General features: G+C 45.1%; 1 protein-coding gene across 2 annotated transcripts in view; it reads right to left on the bottom strand.

Moving 5' to 3' along the window:
• Positions 1-21,286, bottom strand: part of CGNL1 (cingulin like 1) — a 153,004-nt gene extending 131,718 nt beyond the window's left edge. Inside the window, exon 1 of one of the 2 annotated variants that reach the window (XM_068552321.1) lies at positions 21,222-21,286. The gene's annotated coding sequence lies outside the window, so the exon portion shown is untranslated. Of the gene's footprint in view, positions 1-18,912; positions 19,021-21,221 lie in introns of those variants that run through there. The other variant, XM_068552331.1, reaches the window with a different exon arrangement.
• Positions 21,287-22,272: the final 986 nt, after the last annotated feature.

Here is a 22,272-nt window from a genome sequence, read left to right as displayed (position 1 = left end):
GAACAAGTAACAAAACCAATTTCCCAGAACTATCCACCTTTGAACTGAACACATTTCATGAAACATTACAGCTTATAAGGAAGTTTCGTAGGCATAGAACTGTGACTCCATCAGAATCACCTGAGAGCTTTTTAAAAACACAAATCCCTAAGATTCCCCACTTCTGGAAACTCTGATAGATGGTTTCGAGTTGAGGCCTAAAATTCTGTACACACATACACACACAAGCAACCCAGGTAATTCCTCTGATGGGTAATCTGGTTCAAAAATGATGGGTAATCTGGTTCAAAAACAGTGACTTCATGCAAACCTTCATTTCAAACATAAGGAGACAATTTACAACAGTCATGTGACTTGTCCAGGATCCCTACTGACCATCCAACCATTCTACAGAGGTCTTAGTTTCCAGGTTAGATCCAATCTCTATCTAAATTACAGTTACTTACCCACCAGCAACTGGTACAAGCAACTGTCTGCCAAATCCCTACCCCGGAAGTCAGACCCAACACCCTCAGAGAAGCGTGCTTCTTCGTACTGCAATGCCACCTGAAGTGGGGAACTCAAGGAGTGATTTAAAAATGAATACGTATGTATAACATGTGTGCATGAATCTCTATCTATACATCTCCATCTACAGCCCCCTTCTCTGAGATCTCAAAGACCCTGGGGAGGAGGCAAGAGGCATTAGCCAGGGATAAAGGACAGAGGCTGGTAATGAGCCACAGCATGTGAACGCAATCGCTTCCTGTGTTGGGGATTTCCCGACCATATGTAGGCGAATCCAAGGGAGGCAGGGTCCACCATCAACTGGTAGGAATGAAACGGCCAAACTCTCATCTCTGGCCCCACCCAGCGAGGGGGTGGGCCTGTGTCCTGAGTGCAGTGTGGCTGCTGGAAGGACCAGGCTGTGCTCCTACCTACCTGGCTTCCCTTGGTCCCGGCACATTTCCACAGCCTGGTCCCCATCTCCCCAGCAGCTGTGTGAGCCTTCCAACATCCTCATAGTATTCACAGATTCTCTCTGCTTAGATCTACCAGGGTTAGTTTCTATTGCTAAAAATTAAGACTCATGATGGATGTCCTCAAGGAAGTAGGGAAGGCTCCAGTTGCCCAGAGGTTATCCATTTCAGGATAAGTGGATAACCGGAGATGTGAGAAGGGAGGCAAGGATCAAAGGAAGACCCTCGGGCCAGGCTAGAACCTGCTGCAGGTAGAGACCAGAGGGCACAGTCGGGATCTTCTCTGGTGGAAGACCGCGTTTCCTCTGGTGCCTTTTCATCCTTCCATTCATTCCTCCTCCTTCTCCTGGCCTTGTCTGCCTCCCTTCCTGACAGAAATGCACCTGTTTCTCCTCTTTCTTGCCTCTTACATCCAAGAAATAAAATTCTCTCTTTTGACTAAAAACTAAAACTCAAAAAAACCTGACACTCCTAACTCTCAGTCTGTGCCTGGAAAACACAAGGAGATACGCAGAAACTGCCTTTGATACGGGTTGGGGAAACAAAAGTACACATTGGTACACTTACGGCAGACAACAGCAAATTTTAAAGGTACACACCACCTCATCTAGCAATTCTACTTCTAGTAATTAACCCTAAACAGAACAATTATACAAACACACTTCTAGATACAATATTGTGAATCAACTACAGTTCAATTAAAAAAAAAAAAAAGATGTTAAAAAAACCAGAACTAGGAGCTTGGCTAAATTATGATATATCCATATCATGGAATACAAGGAAATTATTTTTTTTTAAAAGATTTATATACACAGCCATGGAAAGTACATCGTTTTTAAAAGTATCAGAATAATGTATAGAGATACACATTAGGAGAATAGCCTCATTTCTATAAAATACCATCTATGTATAAAATTACATAAACATCTAAAAAAAATTCTTAAGAGCAGTTATAATTAGAGGTGATAAAATAGGGTGCTTCCAATTTAAGTCATACATTTCTGTAGTGTTTCAATTTTGATTACAAACAAGTTATTACAATAATAAGAAGGAAAAAAATAAATAAATGGAAGCTGAAATGGCCTTTGAACATCCAAAACAGTGGTGCTAGGAAGCCCACAGTTTCCCTTTTAAGCAACAGGCAACCCAGCACCAGACACATAACACAATTCAACATCAGTTTCCTTCTTCCTCTCCTCACACACAACCCTACACAGTTGGAAATTTCAATCCTTACCCAAAGCAAAGTAGAAGCAATAACACAGAAGTGGGAGCTACTGCAAGCAAACAAGGTATCAGTTACAGAAGATGACAGAAGAACCAAAAAGACAGTCATGAGAATTAGAAGCACAGCAATTTCCACAGCTATTTAGTGTAGGAACAATTAGACTGATGCACCTAGAGCCTCTGAAGATATCTCCACATGACAAATAAGATTAATAAGAATGAAATGAGAATTTTTATTCAATGTCTAGGTTTTAGTAATTCAGGGAAATGTGTCCCTATCGACATTTCAAGTAAAAAGCTAAATATTTAGTCTTACCACTTGAAAAACTAAACTGAAAATGAGGAAAATGAACTCATGTGAAATATCTAATTGCCCAAAATGTTCTACAATTAAACTATTATTTTTGTTTAGGTTGTAGTTAATGAATAAAGTTTTATGAATTCTGGGTTTTATTTTTTAAAGCCATTGGATTAAATAGTCATTATTCTTAAAAGTAATTCCCACACACACCCAAAATTAACTTGAGAACCTTACCCTAGGCCAGCAATCCTCAACAGAAAGATTCCATACCCTCTGCTCTTAAGAGAAAGCCAAGAGATCTCTACTGATTGTCATGAACATATAAATTCAGGATAGCAGCACTGTGTATTCCTTGTGTATTTTTTTTTCTATTTTTCCCCCCCAAAGGATTTTTATTGGCAACAAAAATGAGTCCTGCGTCTTTAGATTAAGCACAGCTTCAAAGAAAGAGGTTCTACTTTTCAAAAAACTAACCAACATTTCAGCCAATAATGCAAATTATTCAAATATAGACTATAATTGGGATTCTGAGATTAGATTCCATGTTGAACAGCAACAAACAGTTGGATTTAATGCATTTGAAGGAAACAGGGCAATTGTTATAAATATGGAGCCTATGCACCAAATAAGTATTCTCCATTCAAAGTGTCGTTCTCTGTGTGCTAATGTTCAAGTGAGCTAAAACAATAGAGGTTTGTGTACCTTCGAAACTGGGCAAACAACCTGCCAGTTTAATTAACTTCAATTTACATTACGACATGAGCCCAGTATTCCAAACATGCTCAGTTACTAGGTGTGAAATAAGACTTATTTTCAAACATGCTATACATTATATGGCTGCCAGGTGGGTAACACTTTCTCACAGCTCAAGTCTATCCTGGAAGCGTACAGCACTTCCCAGCACCACAGGGCCTGGGCCATGGCAGGTGAACAATAAATGCTGGCTTCCTTTCCCCTTTCCTTCTTCCTCCAAATATAATAGGAAAATGGCAATATGACGCACACTAAAAAAACCACTAAGACTATTCCTGGGCCTTCCATTCATTGCTTTCCTATTTCATTACATAGGAAATACCCCCTTTAACAGTATCTTGCTTGCACACAACTCCAATTTTGTGTTTAGCATACATACATATATGTAGTGGAAAAAAGAGGACACACACCCCAAAATTAACAGCTGTATATCTTGATGGTAGAACTGAAAAGAGTTTTTAATTTTCATCTTATACTTTTCTGTATTTTCCAAATGTTTTATAATAAGCATCTGCTGAGTCAAAACCGAGTTTGATACAACACAGTTCCACTACACGCTCACCAGAATGACTAAAATGAAGACGACACACGAAACCAAGTGTTGACACTGGAGCCACTGCAACTCACTCACTGCTAGGTGGGAATGCCAGCTGGTACAACCACTTTGGAACACCGTTTCACAGTATCAACCACAGCTCCACATACGTGAAGACACATGTATCTTATCTACTACTCAAGGCCAGAAGTGCAGGCTGTGACCTGGGCATTCAGAAGTCGTTTGTGTAGGACACCAACCACGGCATCGATTCCAAGAAGGAGGAGGAATCGCCAGTTATGCTGCTGCTGAGGTTTCAGAGAAAGGAAACTTGTAGGAGTCACACATCAGGATTAATCACAGACTATTGGAGAGAAAAATGGCTTTAGCTTCTGAAAGCAGTAGCTGCTTTCTGCAGAAGGAGAATGACTATTTTATTCCAGTGGAATAATTCATTTTAAATTGAGGAGTCATTTGGGAACTGAAAGAGCTCATCTTTCTTCCCTAAGGAAAGAGAGGAGACAAGTAACTCTGTTAAAAGATTTTCATGTTGACTGGCTAAATTTACTGTCCTTTAATATATTTCAGATTTACAACTAAGATAATTTTTAAAGTATAGGCCTGCTGTGTAAAGTAACTTAAAATGTTGGTCATGAAGCAAGGGACTCAGATTATACAAGACTGTTTTAGTAAAATGAAACACTGTAAACACTGCGAATAGTCTTCAATTTAGAAGATTAACCAAGATTAGGAATCACATCTCACGAATTCTTGCTTCCATTATTTTCTACTTTACTTTCAACTAAGACAGACCACCTGGATCTGAACCTAGCCCCACCACTAACTAGCTGTATCACCTTGGGCAAGTTACTTCATCGCTCTGTGCCTCAGTTTCCTCAATCGTAAAATGGGATAATAATAGGATTATTACAAGGAGTAAGTGAGTTAGTAGATGTTAAGTGCATAAAACAGTGCCAGGCACTACTGAGTGCTATAAAAGTGTTCCTATCATTAATTCTTATTATATTTTCAGATGAAGAGGCAGAATTCATCTAAAATTATAAAACTTAACCACAGACTTTGCAGATATAGGAATAGACTGTCTAAATACCAGAGGAAGCTGTATACTAAGATTATGTCAAGTAAACATGAATATTTGTGGTTTGGTAGGTATACACACACACACACACAAACCAACCCTCCCTCCCCCCTCCCCCTCTCTCTTAAGTAATTTAAATCACTCTAGAACATAATGTACCAATGATCCCAGGTTCTTCTGACCCCAAAATAATCCCAACAAAGGCGTGAAATATCCTTTCTATTCTGAAATAGTCTCTTCTTCCGAATATTTCTAAGGGCCCATTTAAAAAACATACACTAAAAATGCATATTAGCCTTTCGTATTTCAAAAACATGCTGGAAATTTTCCAGGGCACATTTGAACAGCAGAGTGCATGACGTTCAAACCTGGATTCTTTTCAACCTGTAGCAGAGGAGGCCTACTCAAAGTTTACATTTTCCTCCAATTGTGAGCACAGAAAGCTTTTCATTTTGTTCCAAAGGAAATGATCTTACCATAGCTCCACGATATCATCATTGTCTGAAGAAAGTGGGCATCCGGTGGCCATTACAGAAGAACTAAATGCTAAAACCCAAGGGTATAAAAGTTAAAAGCAACTCAGTGGAAACGTCAGTTACAACATTCTTTGATTTAAAGAGTCAAACACAGAGAGAGAGAACCCTCAAGCAAGGGAATTAGGAAGAATATCAGCGCAACGTATGGTAGTACCCTACTTCCCCTTCCCCCCTCCTCCTCCCCAATAAAAAGGCTTTTCAGTACCCATATGCCTCTGCTTTTCTATGTGGAAGAGAACTGCTCTTGAAAAGATTACCACATATAATTCTTTCACTTCACCAATAGACACATTCACACTTTTCTACCAACAGTGGCCAATTAAGTCCAAAATCCCTATCTCACTACTATTTTCTGTGGTTTTTCCCTATTATCAGAGTGACATAATTAAGATAGCAATTTTCTAATTTACTAGTCTGGGGTATCAAAAAACCTTATTTTGCTTAAAAAATAACTGCTCATTCTGTACTTCACAGACTTTAGGACACCCAGATACCTCTCCACTGAAGCCACGTCTATAAATACAGCTAACACACGACGGTGGTTCCTATCTTTGCTCTACCCTTAGTTGTAAAACCTTTATTCAGCTTTATTATGCAGAACTTGGCCCAGCAGCCTTCAGTATGAGATGGATGATGTGTGGAAAGTTGCATACTCAGGTTGATTCTTAGCAATGAAGTAGATTCTGGGACCTCAAGGAAAAAGTAGGTAATGGCAGCCATATTTTATTTGCAAAATAAAATTCCCAGTGGGGGCTACTTTCTTGCTGATTTGAGCTGCTTGGTTAGGTTTTCACATTTCATAAACTTGCTCTGGGGCTTGATGCAAACATTCATTCTTCATATGTGTATTTGGCTCTACTATGTGTAAGACACTATGCCAGGTGCTAAGGGAGATTTAAAAAATGACCTTATTTCACTCATAGACTTTATTCTTTCCACAACCCTCCCTTCACACCAAACATACAGACAAATGGCACTGCCATTCCCTCACAACCACATTTAGGGCCCTCGTTTCCTCTCCTTAAGCCCCTGTGTATACTAAGAAACCACCTATCGTTTTATTATTATAAAGGTAATACATACAGTGGGTTTTTTTATATATATGTAAAATTCAAACAGTCAAGGAGGGCATGAAATGAAAAAGAAAATTTCCCTTCCAACCATGCCACCAATCCCACAGCCCAGAAATAAGCACGTTTCTTAGGACTTCTTAGGATGTACATTTGCAACCAAGAATTGAGATTTTAAAACAAAAATGGGATCTTAGAGTATATATTAATTTGCACCTTGCTTTTAAAAAAATTCTATTTGTGAATTTTTCTTTATCAGTACTCACAGATTTGCCCAGTTCCATAATGTGCTTATATGTTCATTTATTTAACCAGTCCCCTTGAAAGGCGTTTAGGTTATTTCTAGTGTTACGCTATTATAATGCTGCAATGAACATTTTTGTATGTTTGCCGGCACACTTTTGCAGGTGTATTCATAAGATAAATTCCTAACTGTGGCAGGGCTGAGTTAGAGTATGAACATTTTCAAGTTTTGAAAGATAATGCTAAAAAAAAAAAGAAGAGGGAGGAAGGAAGAAAATGCTGTGGCCGACACCGGCTACCCACTCACAGCAACTGCCCCTTTCCCTCTGGCCAGCAAAGCTCCAGTTTTGTCCCCTCTCCTCCCAGCGCCCACATGCTTTGGGGAAAGCTGGGCCTCAAGACTGGTCTAAGCAAGCTATGGGAGCCCCATGTCTCCATGCCAGCCATCGGATGAGACGTGGGCATCGGACGCAGTTTTGCCAATGGGGCACAGGAGAAGTTCTGCGGGGGGGCTCCTAGCAAAGGTTTTCTCTGCTTTCCTCTTTTCCTGCCTCTGGGCATCACACATCACTGTGTATGAGGATATGATGGTTGAAACAGCTTCAGCCACATTGGGACCACCAAGAGCCAAGCTTGAGGACAAATGTCAAACAGTGAGGCTGACAAAGAGGAAACGTATCTGAGTCTTTCATTAATTAACTCCAAAACTGTGCTAACTTTGGCCTTCTTGTTTACATGAGATCATAAAGATCCCTACTATTTAAACTACTTTTAACTGAGTTGTGTTTACTTGCTGGTGAAAGTATTCCCACTGCCCAGCTGTTCTCCAAAAAGAAGCCCACTGGATCTATAATCCCACCCAGGGCACGTACTAGAGTGTCTGTCCCCTCACAGCCATGGCTTCACCGGGTTTAATCCCCATCTATTCTCAGTGTATTTTTGCTTCATGGCCAGTCTTTTCTTCCTTGGAGAGTCTAGCAGCCCCTTCCCCAAAAAGGACACACTGAAAACAGGTGACACAAAGGCGGCCAGTATTTCATTCTGTTCCATCTGAGGCATCGTACTGGGCCACAAGTCTCAGCTGGCTCCTTCAGGAAAGAAGACACAATCAACCTGGGCCGGATATTCTCTAATGCCTTAGAGCCAGTCGCGACTCTCTGTTGGGCTGGGGCAGTCACCAGGGTATGGAAGGACAGTCCTAGACTAGAAACTGGATGACCTAGTTCAGATCTGCTACTTACAAGGTGGTTGGCTTAAGAGAAGTCACCCAACCTCCAGAAGCCTGTTTCTTTGAATGTAAAAGGAGGGCTCCTGAAATGAGGGCCCAGGGTCCTTATAAAGATGGGGACAGGGTGTGTAAAGGCCCTGGTGATAAACTGTCACAGACACAGGTGGGAGTTAGGCTGATCCCCACAGACCTATGCTGAGAGGAGGCCAGGCCAAGGTTAAGCAGATCCCCTGGCCTCCTTGGGACACTTCGGCCCTCTCTGCTCTACCTGTCACTCCCGCCACCACAGTGGGCAGCCTGTCAGGTCAGGACTGCTGACCAGAGGAAGTCCCAGCCCACCACCTCCACTCCTCCCGCAGATAAGCTGAACTCCGAGGAGCAGTGTCAGAGTGAATGAATGTGAGATGACATTCAGTCGAGAGTCAGTGCGTGCCAGGCTAATCTACAGGGATTACCAAGGCCTAGGCTGGTACCTGGGCAAAAAATATATGATTCTTCACCCAGCTGGCCTAGCTTGAGCAAGCCTCCAAAAGGCTGGTTTGGCCCCTACTTTTCTCACCCCTCTCATTCATTCTTGATCATTGTGGTGGATTCAATCACTGTTTTCTGCACTCCACTCCCCTACAATGGGGTTATATGTCCCCCCTTCTTTCCCATGTGACTTTGCAGTGGCTCCCACGAGAATGGCCTGAGTCTACTTCCCCACTGCACTGATGTTGGGTTTGGCCATGTGATTTGTGTTGGTCAATGGTTATAAGCCAAGGCCTTAAGAGGCATCACGCATCCCCATCTGCCCTCTTAGGCTACCACGATCTGCCACAAGATGAGCACACCATAGGCCCCTGAATAAGCACATGTGGAAGAGCCCTAAAGCCAAACGGAAGCCTGGAATCTAGCCTGGCCCAGCCAAGGCCAGCCTAGGTCAACCAAACCATACCCTGTAGGAAAATAAATGCTTGTGGTTGTAAGGCTCTGAGATCAGGGACTGCTGCGTTATGCAGCAACACTATGTAGGAAAACCTAATACAACCACCGTGAGAGCAAATATAACGGTAAGCGTGCCTGGCACAGAGCAGACATGCAATAATAAAATATTTGTGCTTATTTTAAGGAGATCTTAATTCATTTGTCATTCATACACATACAGAGAACTCCTACCCATGAGGCACCACACTAGCCCCACAGGAAGCTGAATGCAATGAAAAATACAAAAGTAATAATTGCTACACGTAACTTTTTAGTCTAGCAAATCCCCAAGCTTCCTAAATTCTACTGGGGGAGAGGGGTCGGTGCTGACAAAGCTTCTATTCATTTCATTGATTCATTCATTCATTCATTTATTGCCCTGGGTTAAATCACAGAAGGGATGAAATTCAGTATCTGTGCATTTAAGGGTCTGATTCTTATATTTATAAATGGTGAAATCTACTGCCTTCTACAAATGTACTCTTTTTTTTAACATCTTTATTGGAGTATAATTGCTTTACAATGGTGTGTTAGTTTCTGCTGCATCACAAAGTGAATCAGCTATACGTATACATATATCCCCATATCCCCTCCCTCTTGTGTCTCCCTCCCACCCTCCCTATCCTACCCCTCTAGGTGGTCCCAAAGCACCGAGCTGATCTCCCTGTGCTATGCGGCTGCTTCCCACTAGCTGTCTATTTTACACTTGGTAGTGTATATATGTCCATGCCACTCTCTCACTTTGTCCCAGCTTACCCTTCCCCCTCCCCGTGTCCTCAAGTCCATAAAAATGTACTCTTAAAGACAGAAACTAGAAATTATGTTATGAACTACTTGAATTATTTTTAATGAACCCTTTTGTTCTATTAATCTTCACTTATTCACTCAACATACATTTACTGAGCACCTATGATACTCCAGGCATATGATGGGTAGCTGTGCTAGGAAGCAGCACACACAATTCCTAGCTCCAACTTCTGGCTGCCCAGGTGCACCACTGACCACGAACGAATTATTTAAAATTATAATTGACAGCTCCATGTAGTATCCAAAATTTTTTTAAAAACAAAAATAAAAAACCTCCCTATAGTTTAACTCCAATGTCTTCTTCCAATTTTACTTGTAAAAGAATTCCACTTCACCTGCAAATGTGGCGATTTCACCATCTCTCTTCTCCTTCTATCAAGGACAATACAGAAGATGGGTTTCGACCACATTCCTTCTTACATTCACTGCCACACACAGAGTTGTGGGAGATTCACACATTTAATAACCTTTGTTGTTTTTTTTTGTTTTTTTGTTTTTTTTTTTGGCCGCACCATGTGGTGCATGAGTCTTAGTTCCCCGACCAGGGATCGAACCCACTCCCCCTACACTGGAAGCAGGGACCGCCAGGTAAGTCCCAACACATTTAATAACCTTTGGCATGAAGTCTTTTCAAAGGTCTTTGGGAAATCTAAATAAATTAGATCCACTGGTTTGCCCTTCTTCCCACATTTATTTTCTCCCTCAGAGAACATAATGGGTTCATCAAGCATGATTTCCCCATCTGCATGTCATGTTTTGTTTTGTTTTGTTTTTTTTAAGTGTCCTGTGATCGCACCCTCTCCCACGGATTGCACAAGGCTGCTGGGCATGGAGGTGAATTAGCTCTGAAAATAAGGGCCATTCCTCGATTTTAACTGGGGAGTCACAGAAGTGAAGTGTATAAGACCATACACATGCATACACCTCCCTATGCAGACACTGTTCCAAGCACTCTATTAAGTCATATAACATATAAGTCATACTCATATGACATATAACCCCAGAAGCAGGATTCGGACCCTGGAAGTCCAAGGCCAGAGTCCAGGCTCGTAACCGCCAGGCCCTGCAGCCTCTGCAAATCCCAACCTATGCCAGGGTCCCTGGGCTTCTCCACCCACCTGTCCTGGGCCAGCTGATGAGGATCCCCAGGAAAGCAGCACAAATGGAAGGCCATCCTAGAGCATCCTTTATTTCAGGACACAGCTTTTCCCTGGACACTCCTCTGGGATAAATCCTAGCATCTGCCACAAAAGAACCTCTAAGCCCCCTAAAGCTGCCAACATCCTGCTTCCTCTTGGCAGGACCTACTCACCTCTCCAGAATCAAAGCAAAAAGCAGAGCCTCCTCAGCTATAAGGGGCCATGGCCCGTAACTCAAGACAGCTCCAAAGCCTGGCTGAAATCTCAGGCCTCGCCTAAAGGACCCAGCATCTCACAGCCCTGAGCTGCTCTCCTAAACGCTTCAGTCTCTTCTTACTGAAGCCCCTACCCTGTTACTGATCTCAGAATTGGGAGGATGGAGGTGACACACCATCTCCTTTCAGTCTGGTCTCTCTCTCTCCAGGAGCTAGTTTTACATCTCTGGGGCTTCAGGCTTCTCTGACTCTTCCATCATTGGTGGCTTAAGCGGGGTGGGGAGGAAAGAGCCCAGATTGTCTGGGTCAATGACACGCTACAAATCTGGCCCAGGCCTCCACCTGGAAATCTAAAGCAAAGGATATTATTAAAGTCACAGGTTAAGGATCCCTGACTCCACAGCAGCTCATTTGGAAGCCCGCAGTGGCATTAAATGTAAACACTTCCCAAGAAAGCTTTAAAACAGAGGGAGGTTTTTATTAAACGACTTAATTGAGGGCCACTTCTCATGTGGAAAGCTTTTTACACGGAGGAATAAAAAGGCCTAGTGGGTGTTTTCCAGACACTTGTTTTTAAACCTGCCGTGCTGTCCTGGGGAAATGAAGCACAACTCTGGGCCAGTGTATGTCCCCCTGCTGTTAATTCTTCAGCAGAAATAAAATACCTAATAAGACCTACTCCCCGGCGGCACAGAGAACCCGGCGTGACAATGTCACTCCAATATTCATTTCAAGGGTCATTAGAATCACCGGACAGGAAAAGTGGAAAAACTAAGGCTGGCCAAAAAGAACCCAAATAAATGAAGAAAGACATCCTAAAGCTTGAAAACAGGACACGATGTGGGAGAATAGGCCTGATGAAACTGAGGCTTGGGTTCCTCTACAAAGACACCAGGTAAAAGGAATGAAGTGCTGATACTCTCTACAGCGCATGGATGGACCTGGAAAACATGATGCTTAGTGAAAGAAGCCAGACCAGAAGGCCACATGTTGTATGATCCCATTTATATAAGATACCCAGATAGGCAATTCCACGGAGACAGAAAGTAGACTGGTGGTGCCAGGGCCTGGGGGGGAGGGAGGAATGTGAAATGACTGCTTACTGGCTACAGGGTTTCCCTCTCCGGTGACGAAAAAGCTCTGGAATTAGATAGTGGTGATGGTTGCACAATGCTGGGAATGTACTTAATGCCACTGACCTGTACACTTTAAACTGGCTAAAATGGGCAGTTTTACACAGTATGTATTTTACCATCATAAAATAGAAAATGATAACAGGAACTCCGGAAAAATCCTTTTTCAGCTCCTAGCCCAGGAGCAATCCCTTCCTCACATGAATATAAATATACATGCTATAGGCCAAAATAATAAATAGTATTATTTTACTAATAACTCATTTATTGAGTTAAGCTTCCCATGTGCACTATGCACTTAAGGCCAAGTCACTCCCCCCCCACCCCCACCCCCCACCCCAGTCCTCAGGTGGGTGGTGTTGTTATCATTAGCCCCACTTTACAGGTGAGAAAACCAAGGCACAGGGAGGTCCAGGAGCTTGCCCAGGGTCACCCAGCAAATAGGGGAAAAGCGAAAGGATGAACCCAGAGGGAGGAGAGCAGGTAGCTTACACCCAAACTCAGAGCACGGCCACTCTGCCTCCAAATCGTACGCTCTGCTGAAGGAATGTTTTCTGGGCCTAGTTTCCCACTTTGCCCGCAACACGGATATTCCTTGGCTGTTGAGCCCTAATCCTTTTTCAGTGGCATTTCTTGAGTGACCACAGAGTTCTCTGAAAAACACCTTCAAAATCACACCTTAGGAATCAAACTACACCTTCACACGTGTAGAACTACTTCACGTAGACAGAGCGATTTTCATGTGTTCGGATTTACTGTATTTAGTCCCGGGAACAATGTGGTAAGATAGGAGGGTGATGTGATTACCCGTCCTTTCCCGGGGAGAAAAGCCAGCCTCCCAAGGCCAGGCCACACGGTGGGTGCAGGCACCTGGCTTCTACTCCAGGGCCCCACTCTACTGTCTTCCTGAAGAGCCAGGTTTAACTACTCTGAGATGTTCGGGAATGTTTTTTAGCATATAAGTTATTTATGTGTAAATCTATATGTATTATTTATATGTAAATAGGTGCACGCAGTTACAAATGAAGTTAAGGAGCACGCTAATGGAGAGGAAAACAGCTCTTCCCACATTTCAGGGGCACCTGTGGGGTAACCCAGAAGCACCAATAAAAGGTTAAATTCCATTCCCTCCACCCCACTTAAGAAAGCAGGGCTCTCTGCCACTGGCCAACAGCTCCCTTTGATAAGAGATGTTAAAAACCACCACCGCTGTTAGAGGTGCCACCTTGCCAGGGCTCTCAGCCTCCCAGTACTGACTTCTGGGCTGGATGATTCTTTGTTATGGGGGCCATCCTGTGCATTGTAGGGTATCCAGCAGCATCCCTGGCCTCTATCCACTAGATGCCAGTAGCCACCACCACCCCTGGTCGTGACAACCAAGATGCCTCCAGATACTGCCAAATGTCCCCCAGCGGGGCCCCATTTGAGAGCCACTACACTATGTCAAAGAGATGTGGTCCTAACAGCTCTATGAGGTAAGAGCTGCATGCCCCTTTTGCAGATGAGGAAACAACCCTGTAATGGATGAGCAAACCTGCCCAGAACACCACACTCCTTGTGATGGGCAAATGTGGCTTCCAATTCAAGCAGGTGAGACCCCAATGCTCTCACCCCACAGTGGGAAGATGGAACAAGAAGACCAGAGGCGGATCTACCTTCTACCAGCTCAGGTACTGAAATGTTAAACAGAGCCTTGCCCTGAGAAGATGGAGGTGGGCTTGAACGCTCCAGGGGTTTGATCCTCAAGTCCAGAGAAAATGCGTTCTGCTGGCAAAAACAGTTCCACCAATGCCCGGAAGGCTGAAGGGCCTCCTTGACTCACAAAATAATCTGCAAGCTGGGAGTGGGCATGCCCTTTGAATAATAAGTGCTTTAAGCACAAACACAAACAGCAATCACTGACCATGAGAGCCCGAAATACATTTTTTTAACACATGCCTTTATCAAGAATTCCCCCTTATTATTTTGGTGAAACAGTCCCCCCCAGTCTCACCCTTCTTAGCGCTCATCTGTCTTTCTGTTTAGAAATCACTGTGGCCGCTAGAGAGGCACAGATGAAATACAAGACGTCACGTTTCAAAAAGCTGAATGACTTCTGTCCTTCGTCCTACAAAACTTTATGGAAAAAAAAAAAAAAAAAAAAAAACTTTATGGTGCATCTATTTTCTGCCACACACGGGGGTGCGAGGTCAGTTGAGAGCGCCCCCCTCTTTACAGGTTTGTTTACAGGTTTTGGGGGGAGGGGGGTTCCTCCGACATGTTAGCAAAGGGCACTGATGGTGTTCTAATTGTTGAGATAAAGGCACAGGCAAGCAGTCAACAATTTGTGAAGAAATGAAGGAGTGGGTGAATCGAGGGGATGAATGCAGAGCCCACGCACTAACCAGGGCTCCGGGTCCAGAGAAGCACAGCTCAGGGCCAGACAAGTTTGAGCCCTGGATCCAACCACTTGGTTAGCTGCACAACTTCAACAAGTGACCCAGTTTCTCATGGCCTTCTTTCCCTCACCAGGAAAATGCATTTATGATAGCACCCATCCCATAGAGCTGCTATGTTGAACACTCTCAGACAGGGCTGGAGGTAAATGCTCCAGAAGCATTTGCTATTATTATGAGAATCACTGATTTGGGCAGGCCTCCTGGGAAGTCTGGTGACTCTTCTGCACCCCACCAGGCTGCCTCACGCCCAGGAAGTTGGACTCAAGGCAGGTATCCAGACCCTTAGCAAGAGGTGGTCATGCCCTGAGCAGACCAGACCTGAAGAACCAGGTAACTACTGGCTCTAATCCTCCCCCCTTTCCCTACTTCCTCTCTCCCTCTAACCCTTACACCCCATTCCACCCCCACCCCACCCCACCAAACAGCTTTCAGGTGGCTCAGGGCAGCACAGATAGTTAGGGCTGAGGTGGCCTGACTACATGTGAAACAAAGGTGCTCAAGCCTCAAGCCTGAAACTCACAAGTAGGAAAAATCTTAAATTTGGTAAACTCCAGCCAGCAGTCCCTTTCCAAACTACTCTCTCTTATCTCTCCCTCCATTCTTTCTCTATCAGTTCCTCTCCAACTCTTAAAGCTTTCACTGTAATCACCACTCTCAGTAAACTTTCCAGGTTTTTGATATTTGATTAGGGCAAGGAGAGAGGCTAATCCACTTTTCAGCTGCTGCTGTGCAATTCTAAGTCAACTGTTTTTAATAAGGAGGATAAAAATCTTATAAGCAAAAATGGTGGAGAAGCAAATTCTTTTTTTTTTTTTTTTTTTTTTTTTTTGCACAAAAAGTTATCTGTAATACAGCTACAACAAAGCTCAAGGATATGGATTAGTCCATAGGATATACTAGAACCTCTTTACGACTTTAGAAACTGGGCCATTTCTTTTTCCTCTGAAATAAAATCAAAAGAGGGCAGCTGTTAACAGCGTCTCAAACTCTGAACTGGAATCACAAGACTCCAGACCTCACCAGGTTCCTCACCTGGAAAATGGGAGCAACAACACTGACGTCTCAGGATCCCTGGGAGGAGTCTTAGCCGCAGGGGGTCCTCTTCCCCAAACGAACGGACTCCAATTTGCAAGGGAAAACAGAGTGCCTGTTTCAAATGCAATAAAATACGGGCTAGAAAGCCAGGGGGAGTCAGAAGTAAAACTCAGGAGAATTACTGAAGCCAAAACTAGAAAATCTTGATCATCTTGCCTCAATCCTCTAGCAAAGAGATAAGCAAGGGTGAAAGATTATTAATAAATAAAGGGGCTGGGCTTCCCTGGTGACGCAGTGGTTGAGAATCTGCCTGCCAATGCAGGGGACACGGGTTCGAGCCCTGGTCTGGGAAGATCCCACGTGCCGCGGAGCAACTAGGCCCGTGAGCCACAACTACTGAGCCTGCGCGTCTGGAGCCTGTGCTCCGCAACAAGAGAGGCCGCGACAGTGAGAGGCCCGCGCACCGCGATGAAGAGTGGCCCCCGGTTGCCGCAACTAGAGAAAGCCCTCGCGCAGAAACGAAGACCCAACACAGCCAAAAATAAAATATAAAAATAAATAAATTTAAAAAAAAATAATAATAATAATAAAGGGGCTTTATAGACTTAAGAAAACTACAAAGTATGTAACAGCCTGAGCCATTATGTACTCTACCAAAGGCAAGCAGAAAGCCCTGTGACTGGACAGCAGGGGATAAACCCCGCCCTATAAAACAAGAGGCTGAAATATTCCATGTTCATGACAAATGCCCTGTGCTGTAATCCCAAACACTAACTCCACGATGACCTTCCATCGAGCTGATCCTTCTTAGGGTGAAATACAGAGCTAGAGCCCATTGTAGTAATGGACACACACGCAGTAACCCTGTTTTCAACTTACCTTTCCTAATTATAGCTCCGCACGCCTCTAAACCCTTCTGACCTGTAATTTTAAGAGCTTGAGGTAATTACAATGCAGCAAAGTTTTGTTTTTGGTGCTAGTACCACATAAATAGGAACTGAACGTGCACGGCTGCACGGCTTCGTTTTGCTCCAGAATATTCGACACTGAATTTTGTTTTTAATCTCTTACCCAACGGCCAATTATCTCCAGAAATTCAGAGGTTTGCAGAACTTGAAGAAATGTGGAGACAGTGTCTCTCTAACCTAGGATTTGGGATCCATTCAGAGCCTTTCTAAACAGCCTAATCTATCCTCTCCGTTTAAAAAACCAGAAAAATAGGATTTCATAAAATTTCCCTTGGGATGATAAGCCCGCAGTGATCTTCAGTCTAACATTACTCATCGTCCCGTAGAGGAAAACAGTAAATCAATCCAGATCTAAGGGGACTGTGGTGTTAGAAAAACAAGGCGCAGAAAACATAATTTCCCAATCAGTTCTGCTTTAGAGGCACAAGGAGCAGTGGAAAGGCCTCAGCTTTGAATTCAGGCAGCCCCGAGAGCTCTGGAACCTCAGCTCTGCCACTTCTCTGGAGCACCTGAGCCGCCCAGGATCTCTTTGGGCCTCAGTTTCCTCATCTGTAAAATGAGGCCGCTGCCACCTGCCCCTCAGGAACGTACAGGTTTTAAAGCAACGGAGGACAAGTGCCCCGCTCACTACCCGACACGTGAAAGGTGGACAGCCAACAAATGTAACTACTCTTACAACCCTGGGGTTATTAGTCCTGTGGGTCAACTGTTTGGAAACCACCTTCCCAAGGAAAAGCAGTGTGAAGTCCAGTTTCCTGTCTGTCCAAGGAAACCTGAGCTAAAGGGACAACAGTACGATAAAGAACAAACAGCCACATACTGGCTGGAGCCACAGACAAGAACCGACCCACCTGCTCTCAAAGTACAACGGCTGCTGTTACCCTCCTCCCAGCTCGGTTGCACAGGACGGGTAGCCTCTACTCACTAAGCTTAGGTTGCCAGTTACTATCATGGCAAAAAGGGATCCAGCCTCGTTCTCCGCCAGCTTCCCAACCCCGGTCGTATCCCTCCATGCACCGCTTGCCTAAGTACTTCTTAAGCAAATCGCATCTGCCAGAAGCCTAACTCCTCCTTCCTCACTCCTCACTTTCCCTTGGCAGGATCGGAGTACAAACCCCTCTCGTCCATCAGAAAAGTATCTGAAGTCAATTATTTAAAACTTGACGTAAGGACTTAATAATTTAAACCCAAGAAAAGCTTTTCTTGCGTCTGCTGTGCCAATGAATTGACAAGGTATCTATACACCCAGGGGAGGCGAGCCAGGAGGTACCCAGCTCCCCCCACAGTTCTTCATGCTCATCGTGCGTCTAAGAGTTCCCAACTTACTGTAACCCCCAGTTTACATCTCCACCAGATTTCAAGCTCCATAAGTCAGGACGGTAGCCTGTTTACCACGAAATCGGTGAACGATAACAGAGCTTTGCCAGGAGTGGGGGCTTCATAAGAACTGAATTTGTTGTATGACTGAGTAAAGAAACAACGAAAACAAAAATGTGGTATGAATTTAAGATGAAGCACTCTCTCTCCCAGGGATATTGGTTTGGGGGACGGAGGACAGTGCCTGAAGAAGGAAGGAAAGTGGGGTCGGACGGGGGCATTGGACTGAAAACTCCAATAAGCTTCCCCTACGTGAAAGCCGGTCAACCCTGGCGCTCTTTCCATCAAATCCCCCTTTCTTCTCTTCTACTTTCAGGGTTTTTTATGGGATAACTTGTTTCGTGATAACAGCAATGTCATGTGACAGAATAAAGTAAGCACTTGGTCATTCATGGAAAATTACCCAATTTTCAATTCCCCTTGAACTTTGTTTTTCTCCTCTGATGCCAACCTCTCAGCCATTTCACTGCCCTTTAGCGCCAGGATCAGAGGAGGAAAAGAAAGGAAAAGCACAAAATCAGTCGTGTTTTTTAAAAAGGTCAATGGCACCTCTTAGATAAATGGGTTGCAGGCAGGGGTGGGGACAGAGGGAGTAAAGGAGGCCACTGAATTCTTTAAACCACCCCCAACCCCATCAGTACAAGCAAATTAACTGTCCCTACGTGAAGGGGGGGAAAAAAAGAAAAAAGCCAATAGGGCAGTCTCTTCTTAACACAAATCAAAGATCACTCTTCTGAATGCTGCATACCCTTTCTCTAAATAAAGAAGCCCCTCACTAACTCTTTCTTCACTTACTTTCTTCTAATCACTTTAGAATATTAGAGTTACTACTAAAAAGGGAGAAATGCTTAAATAAATCTGTTAGGTCCATATTTACACATACTTTTTCTTGCTTTTTTTCCAGAATGTACCATTATATTCACAGTTTAACCATTGCTGTTCAGGCGCAACTTTTCAGGCACTAGGAGTTCGACAGCATCCTCAAGTCAACATTTTCCCCCTAAATGGAGATAAGATTAGCAAGTTAACGAACCACTCAATAACATGGCTTCATTTTGTTGGCCTGGTCCAAAAAAAAACAGAAAAACTCAACAGTAGGAAGACACTTTCCATATGGTCTTATTCCCCCAAAAGGTTGAGGATTCGGGCCAGGGGCCACCCTGTGAGACCATGCCCTCCACATAACCTCCATTCTCAAGCCAAGACAGTTAAGCCCACTGCCACCGCGGCCCCACTTCCAGCAAATGAGCCCAGGGATAGGAGCAGCGCATGGTAATCGAAGATGGGAAAAAGAGAGAAACCAACTGGGACCAAACTCTACAATTCTGAATTTTTTCAAAATGAATGTTCTTTTGACTCACGTTAGGAGCTAGAAATGAACACAAACTTTCCTCCAACTCTGGAGGGCATTCTCTTAAAAGAATGTCACACCACTACTAATAAAAATGTCATATAGAGGGCCAGCGCCTAAGAAAAAAATGAAATCCACTGGTTTGTGGCCACGTGGCATACAGGTGGGAATCTAATACAAACATCATACTTAGGTACCACAGTAAATTAACCAAGATCCCAGGAGACTGTCACAATAACACACTATAAGAAAACATATTCAAAGTATATTCGATTTTTCCTTAGTCCTATTTCCCTATCATTTTTAAGATCATTAGACAAGTGGCAAAGGTCTCACCTCAGATGTGTCATGTTACTGTAGGCACCAATTCCCTAACTCAGATATTATGCTGTCAACAAGAAATATACACTGTGCTAATTACATCTGCTGGGCTTAATCACACAGTGGGAATAAGCCCAATCTACACACATGAAGTTTAACACACATATTAACACCATATCAACTACAAAATAAGGATCTTGTCAGCTTGTGTTCTTAAAAAATTTCCCCACACATTTATGCAGAATCATAATCTGTGCCAGAGGATCTCCAAAAGCTGATGGATTCCTAAATTATTTTTCCTCCTTTTAATCTGAAATCCTTTCCAAATAGGACAAGTCAAACTGTCACTTAGTGTCCCTGAATAAGAACCCTGTAGCATAACCTTGACCCTTGCAAGGACTTCATGACTTTAATCCCTCCACTGTCACCTCCTTGGCAGAAAGTGCACTAGCAATATTTTCTGTGAACAGAGAGGTAGAAGCAGAGGGAACTCCAGAAAAAGGCACCATCTGCAGTTTAAAGTTGGAAAGCACCAGCCCACAGGTTTTTCAAGTGCAAAGGTGGATTACACAAGGCAGAATCGAGAGTAGCTGAGATGATCTCCTCTAGTAGTTCAGAAAGTGGGTGTGGAAAGCGAAAAGCACAACCCAAAGCACATTAGAATCACCTGGCTGTTTAAATTCCATTGCTCAGGCTGCGCCCCAGACCAGCTAAATCAGGATCTCTAGAGGTGGGACCTAGGCATCAGAATTTTTTAAAACTCTCTAGATGTGCAGCCAAGTTTGAGAACCAATACCCAAAAGAAATCCCCAACGTGTTTTGAACAGCGCGTTGTGAGCAGCGTTGGAAAGGCACCGCAGCCTTGGGGTGAAGGGGTATACACAGAGTAAATATACAAAGCTTTTTTAAAAAATCCTCTGTAACTAACTCCAACATGACAGCCAGGCACCTGTGTAGAGGCCAAACAGTGATGCAACTTGGAAAAGTCCCTTGGAAAGCTAGGATGTGTGCCGTACGTGAGGCGGGGTCTTTCAGGACGATCTGCCTGGACCGGGAAAGCCAGGGAGAGCGGGACGCCCACCCGCCCTTTCTTTTCAAGGGATGGTCGAGACCAGCACGCCCAGAAATAAAGTAAAACAAGGTCGGACAGGGACCGAGGTGCTCGCTTGGGTCCGGGAGGAACCCGGGCTCACTCACAGCTGTCAATTGAGCCCGAGGGTCGAGGCAGGGGTGCTAAGGCTGCCAGCCCCTCTTCACTACACGGCGGTCCCGGAGCCCCTCCCTCGCCCCGGCCCCGACGCGGGCCCCCGGGAACCCGACCATCTGTCCTGCACGTCTCCCCGCCAGGGCGCGCGAGCGGGGGCCAGGAGCGCACTTTTCCAGCGCCGGGACCCGCGCGCCTGGCGGCGGGCGCGGCGCGGGGCTCGGACGGCGGGCCCGAGCTCCTCCGGATCCCACCGCCCACGACGACACCTCGGCCTCCCGGTCCGAGTCCCCGCGCCCGCTCCCGGCTCACTTACCGCCGCCGCCGCCTCCAGGGTCCCGCTCTAGCCGCAGCCAGCAGAGCCTGGCCCGAGTGCAGGGACCGCGGCGCCGCCAAGAGGCCGGGCGAGCCCGGGCCCCGCCTCGCCCGCCCTCGGGGAGGAGGGGCCGGGGCCGCCCGGGTTCGGGAGCCCGGCGGCCCCCCCCCCCCAAACCCCGCCCCGCCCCGCCCCGCCCCGCCCCGCCCGAGCCGGCTCGTCCCGCCCGCTCCAGCAGCTCGGCGGGCCCTCCCTGCACTCCCGCGTGCCCTCGCGCCGCCCCGGCCCTCGGGAAAAGTCTCCCCGCACCCCGACACGGCGCCTACTCGGCTCGGCCGGGACGCGCCCGCCCCTCCGCCAGCACCTCTTCCCCATCCCACCCCATCAGGCCTCACACTCCTCTCCAGCTACGCTTTGTCCTCACCCTTCCCCAGATCGGAATGTCCTCCCACCTCCCCTCCGCCGTCCCCGGTACTTTTCACCTCCGAGCCCCGGCAGTTCCAAATTCCCCGTCTCCTGGGAGCCTTGCCTGTTTCGCACCCACGACTTCCCTTCTGTCCCTTCCCCACGGCCCCTTGGCCCAGTTTTCTCCCTACCCTTACAGGCAGCCTTTTTCTCCCCACCTGGTCAGAAACTTTAAGGTATAACTTTTCTCCTACCACAATCGAATCTGCAAATGTTTATTGAGCACCTACGAAGTCTAGAAATACTGGTGGAGGGGACGCCAATAAATGTCCGTCCCTGTTAGGGAGGCAGGGAAGTGAGATGCCTAAGGTCACACAGCTGATGGTAGTAGGGCTGGGATTAGAAGTCAGATTTCTGGTATCTAGTTGAGGACCGTTCCAGGGGAAACTGCAGAATGCCGCTGACCAGCTGCGGGAGTTTGAGCAAAAAACGTTTTCTTACTTGTGAAAAGGGAGGATACCCACCCCACCAGGTTGTGAAGATTACCTAAGAAAACAGACATGGAATATCACACAACCTGTGCTAATAAGTAAATGTTTGTTGACGTATGGAATGAAATAGACACTTGAAAATTCAATAATTTAAA

Source organism: Eschrichtius robustus, chromosome 1 (genome assembly GCF_028021215.1).
Source record: "Eschrichtius robustus isolate mEscRob2 chromosome 1, mEscRob2.pri, whole genome shotgun sequence".
Classification (NCBI taxonomy): Eukaryota; Metazoa; Chordata; class Mammalia; order Artiodactyla; family Eschrichtiidae; genus Eschrichtius; species Eschrichtius robustus.
Note: the sequence above shows the minus strand (reverse complement) of the source record. Positions and strands in the feature narration are given on the sequence as shown.